This window comes from Neodiprion virginianus, chromosome 6 (assembly GCF_021901495.1).
Source record: "Neodiprion virginianus isolate iyNeoVirg1 chromosome 6, iyNeoVirg1.1, whole genome shotgun sequence".
Taxonomy (NCBI): Eukaryota; Metazoa; Arthropoda; class Insecta; order Hymenoptera; family Diprionidae; genus Neodiprion; species Neodiprion virginianus.
The window spans coordinates 10,349,101-10,355,100 of record NC_060882.1 but is presented as its reverse complement, the minus strand read 5'-3'; the positions used below and the strand labels follow the sequence as shown (position 1 = coordinate 10,355,100).

Sequence of the window (6,000 nt, the reverse complement as noted above, 5' to 3'; positions counted from 1 at the left end):
GCCAATAAAATCGCACATAAATTATTTTTTGCCGATTCCACGATAAATAATTTATATATACATCGTAGAGCTCGAAACGTTGTTTTTAGTTTTATCGCGGATATAATATAACTTAAGGACTGAGTTTTGCCGGTGAATTCATCTCGGGCGATCCGGCGTCTTTTTCTCCGTTCCCTTGGCCTGCAAGAAGGGAGGAAGAAACACCATCGTCGTGAAATAATTCCATTTTCTTCCGCGAGTACAATTTTGCTTTCAATTTATTTTACCTCTTTCGTCCCCTTTTTCCTTCTTTGCCCCGTTACAGTGCGATCTTCAGTCCCTCCTCCTCCTCCTCCTCCTCCTCCTCCTCCTCCACCTCCACCTCTCCCCTCCTCACCCTCCTTCTCCCTCCAGCCTCCCCGCCTCATCGCGGCTGCTGCCGCCTTCCTTACTCGCTCCATAGGCCCCATGCCCCACCCTTTACCATCCCAGCACCGTTGCTTCGACCGTTGTAATTATTAAACATTGCGAGAGCCAGCGGCAGTAAGAAGCGTTTTATAACTGCATAAAACGTGAATGTAATTTGTAATATAGAAAATTTTTCCACCCAAAGTTTAGAATGAATATTCACAATTTGTATCGCGGCTTTGTACGTATGAAATATTCTTGTTTATTCCGTGATCGCTTTAATATTTGCTCAATTTCTCAACTCTCGACGAGATCAGGAACAGGTTTTATTACAACGCGCTGATTAATGGCTCGTACCGAAGGAATGGGGGGGGGGGATAAAAACCAAAAATAAACAACAGCGGGCACGCCTACAAGGAGGTAGAACGGAACGGGATTGAAACGAATTGTTCTCCCCTGGGTTTCCGTTTAATTTTTCGTAGCGGGCAACTTCTTTCGCGGATCGGCGACGCCGAGAACCCCTTCCGAATCCCGTTGACGTCAATTAATGACAAAGTTGGCCCGGTAAGGGCGCAAGTGCTGCATCGCGGGGCTAAAACTGCGTGATCTTCATTTGTTTCGTGCCCCGGAGCAAGAATTTCAGGATCATCTCAATCTGGATTTTAATAATTCTGGAAGCGACGCGCGGATGGAAGAATTCACCTAGGGGTTGGGGTGGATGAGAGGGTCCTAAATTATTTCGGGGTGAAAATTTTCAGCCCGCGGGCCTCCTCCGGAATTAAGGAATGCCCGTGTATACCTATACATCCTCGATCAAGTCCAAAACAGATAGAAAAAGTTTTCCAACTCCTCGCGCAAGGTCGAGATCGACTCCTTGATTCAACAATAAAGTGCGTGCGAAAAAATTATCCCTTCTTAACCAAGACCATAGTTTGATTTACAAATTCCGCCGTTACACCTGAGCCGCGCAATCAAGACAAAGATGAACCGAAGCACAAGGATCGAGTGCAGGACTCCGGGCGCTTTCCCGGTGTGACTAATCGAGCGAGGGTAGAAAAAAAGAAACGAGGGGATAGGGGTGCATAAAAAGAGAGCCACTGTTACCCGCTTCTTTTTTTTTTTTTTTTATCCGCGTCCAGCGCCGGCGCCGCCTGGCGAGAAAAGGGCGAGACTTTTGAACCCCGCGAGGGCAGCTGGAATTCTCATCGAGCGCCATCTGCGAGAGGGTGAATAAAGCCCGTAGTCGGGTAGAAAATCGATGCCGCGTTGCGCCTAACAAGGCCGACCCTGCAGCATCTGCAGTGAATTGTTACCGTCGAAAAGAAATCCGTCCGGCAAATTCGTATCAGCAATTCCTTAGACGCGATCAGAGGCACGGCGAATGATGTGCGTGATCGAATGACGCCGATCATACGTATAATACCGTAACGTCGTTACGCGGCTTATACATAATGCACGAAGCACGTCGATCACACCGTCAATTGCATACAATTATCGCGAAATATGCATTGTGTGAACGCGAAGAGGAAAGGGCGGGTCGAAATACCGGATTTGCAGGATAGCATTCCGGAGGAAAGAGAGGAATCGAGTCGGTGCCCGAGTCAATTCGGAACAAAAACACTCCGACACATTCTCATTTGAGACAGAAATAAAGAAAAGGTACGGGCTCTGCGAAATAAATTCGTCGATGTCTTGCCATTTTTTTTTACTTCTTCGTCGAATGAAAATCTATCGGAGTGTTTTTGTCCAGGATCGCGTATAGAACGTGGCCGTTAAGCCCCTTTTCGCGTTTGAGATACGCGGACTTTGATGTCGGAGTTGTATTCGTCAACATCGAAATCGACGAGGACGCCCCCTTAATATATCTCTCGGTAGCGTAAAATAGGCGGTCGAATGGCCAAAGACAAAGTCCCAAAGTCGAACGTGCGTATAAAAAACTCATTTTGCCCCCGAGCTGTAAATCACCATGACAAACATCGCGAGGCTTGCGGTCCGGGGACAATGAGCCTTCTCCTGCTCAATGAAACAATGTTCTCATTTTTTCAATGCGGTCGATATGCAGCGTGCTACTGTAATAAGTCAATCACTAATTGGACACCCGGCGTGACGCTGAAGGCATATTACGACCGCGTGATTGTGCTGCGGCGAACGGCACGTAGTGTTCGATTACAGAACACATTCGATTGAGATTCGTTGATCGGGGGGAGACGATGATACTGGAAAAACGAAACGAAACCACGGGTGCAGCTGCCGGAGTTGCAGGGAAGTGGAACGTTAACATACGATCAGCCACTGTGTTTGGTGTGCCCGTCAAAAGCTCGTTGGCGGAACGGAAAACGGGGAGAAAATAGGGAAAATAAAGAGAAGCTCGTTAAGGTGAAAAATAAAGATAACAGTTATCGCGAGTGCAGAAGAGGCAGCATGAGGGAAATGCAAATTACAGGATTAAGCTCGCGTCACACGTCGACGGCATTCCGTTTATCTTCGGCGATCTAAAAGACTGACTCTTGCTCGTTCTCTTTCCACTTAGGTCGCCGTTAAACTTTTCGCTTCTGCTTTACGAGCGGTTTGCCCGATAATTATTTTTATCTCGTAATACGCGTCCGACTTTAACGAGCACTAAAAACGAAATTCTTACATTGTATTTCGCGATGCCGAAGACCATAAAATACGGGAAACGGGTGGCATCTGATATTCACTTTACTAGCATACTTTGTATAGGCAAAGAAAATCGGAATTCTAACGCCGCGGGGATCGAAGTATAACACGGTAAAATACGTTGGTTTAACGAATATTGAATTGCCCGACAATATCTAGCAATAAAATGTGAAAATATGAGAACATTTCAGAGCTGATGAGATCAAAATTAACTTCTGTACTTTGTGTTTACCTGTCAAGTTGTCTCGGATGACAAAACAATTACAGCACAGGGTGGTTAGAAATAACACTTTTTTTTGTCGCAAATGTTGGTGTTTTAATGAAAAAACATCCTCTCGGAACAGATAGCTTTTTTATTGTTATTTTCGATTTGTTCAAACATTTGGAAAATTTCACTTTTTCGTTTAAAGTCAAAATAGTTGGCATCATTAGAACACACCGATTTTACCGCAAAAGAAGAAATCGGTCAATTTCAAATGACTGTAACGTGCGTTCTAATAATGATAACAATGCTTAACTATAGAGGTTTGAAAATCTTGAAGAATAAGCTTGAAGTATGTAATATGCATGATCTTAAGAAATATTGAATATTTTACGAGTCTTTTGACTTGTAACAAATAGAATAAATTCTCCATGTCACATAAATGAGAAATAAAAATGAAACGAGTGATCTATTAGATTTGAGCCAGAAGAGCTCATCGTTCGGGAGGATCTTTCTTCCGTCAAATAATCACATTTCAGGAGGTAAGAAAGAAAAAAAACTTTTTAACCACCCTGATGTACGGATGTATATAGGTATATATATGGGACATTCCACGTCAAATTTGTAATCCATGTACCTCACCCCCATTGATTATGATAATTTTTAGTATGATGTTACAACCAACCCGAGAGCTCTCGGAATTTTTTTCCAGAGTGAAATCTTTCAGATTTAAAAAAATAACGTTTGCGGAATTGGTTATACATTTTCTTTAAATTTCACTGGTAGCTAAAAAAATCTAAAAAAAAATTCCGAGACCCTTTTGGGTCGGTTGTGACAGCATAATAAAAAATTAGCAAAATCGATGGGGATGAGGTACATGGGTTGCAAATTTGACATCGAATGTCCCATATACGTACCCGTTTACTGGTTCGGGAGAATATAATTTTAAGCTAGAGTGATTGTATTAAGTACGAAATTGAAAATCGATACATTATTCAACATTCGAAACTACCTTGAATTTCAAAGCATCATTATGACTTATTTGCCATTATACATATCCCGCTACGCATTAAATTAATTACAATGGACGGGTATATACGTATATAAATATATGCATATAATGTCCAAGATGAATGTAATTATAGTATCGGTGTACAATAACACAAGTAAACAATGGACAAAGGAACGGTTAATTGTTTCAGAATAAATCCTCCGTAAATAGGTAAGCTCGGGAATCCTGAAACCTCGATTCAAATTAACCGTCAATCCTGTCAGCGATGGCGAGCGAGGAGCGCTGCTATCCGCGTGTATAAAACAATTAACTGCAGACGGCAATCGTAGCTTGGTTCTTTGAAGGAAAAACTGGCCGCGCTTCGTATATCTACAGATTAAATTACACAACTATCGCGTAACTCGCGGTTATAATTCCCATTCCAAAATTACATAATACGAGTGATGCGAATAGTCGATCACTTATTATCGCTAATTCGAGGATTAGAGAAAGGATGTAAATTTCTTCCACACCTCCTTCCCGGCCCCCGTTATCTCGATCATAATTAAGCTTATGGCTTCCTGACGCATTCACCGCGGGTAATTTTCCTTCGGTAATATTACAATTACTGCTTCCGGAAGCGGTAATGTTTCGGTTCCCCGTCTGTTCAACCTGGCCGCCCTCCAGCTTCGGAAGGATCCGCCTCGCCCCTCGTAGTTCGGCGGGCCCTTCCGACTGGGCTGGGCCCAGATTAATTAAGGGTTGGGCCTAGTTGCCGAGGGCCCATTTGAGGCGGCGCCTTCTTCAGATAATTTCGTGCAGATAAAACCTAAAGCCGGTATTACACTTCGGGGTTAAATACTTGGTGCAGTTTCACCTGAAATATTTACCTGCCGAAAAAGAGCTCAGCTGCTAATGAAAAACGATGGCGTGTGTATTAGTGTAATTATAAAACGCAGCGAAAAGTAGACTGTAAGAGAATTATTGAAAATTCCCTCGCGAGGTGATCCAGAAATTTATAGAAGTCACGAGTAGACACGTTTTTGCGTCTTATTTATTTATGTATGGATGATTTACTAACTTCTGTGAGATCTTATAACGGTGTTGACGGTTGAAAGTGCGAACAAACTTGGTTGAACTTTTGGAATGCTACCTTCAGGAAATCAATCTTCCCGCGTGACTGAAGAAAATCATTTTTGATGAAAATGTTAAATGACTTTTTTTTATTCTGGTGAAAAAGTTTACCGCGAAAGGTAGATAGAGCAAGGAGAGAAATTTACTAAAAGAAAAATTTAATCACGGTTATAAACTGTAAACAGTGTTCTACAGTCAAATGAAACTCTATTCGATTATCCACCTCAAGAAATAAACTATCTATTTGCGGAATAGAATAGACCTTGAGGAAAAGTTTTCATTTGTGATAAACGTAAGAAAGAAAACTACGTCAGCACGAAAAGTCAAACACCTTCAGCTTTGTGTAATCATACCTAATAATTAGCTTCTAAAAAATGACAGATCGTTTGGATTATTCTACGATAAAAGTTTGCTTCCACGGGACAATCATTTCCCTGGTGTTTGAAATCACGAATTTTGCAAAACTAGGATTAAGGAATTCGTTTCCGTTCAAATTCCTCTCGGTAGTTTACAAACCGTGAATCGACTTCTCCTCGGCTTTGACACGTAAAGACAACGGTTTATGTACGATAAGGTGGGAAACAAGTGTCCGTACAAGAATTGCGAGAGCGAGGCTTCGCGTACCTAG

The 6,000-nt window shown here is 42.4% G+C and overlaps 1 long non-coding RNA gene across 1 annotated transcript in view; it reads right to left on the bottom strand.

The window, feature by feature from the left end:
* Positions 1-465: 465 nt before the first annotated feature.
* LOC124307672 (uncharacterized) overlaps positions 466-6,000 on the bottom strand; it is a 67,799-nt gene continuing 62,264 nt past the window's right edge. The window contains exon 4 of the long non-coding RNA XR_006908852.1: positions 466-540. This is a non-coding gene — a long non-coding RNA (uncharacterized LOC124307672). The remainder of the gene's footprint in view (positions 541-6,000) is intronic.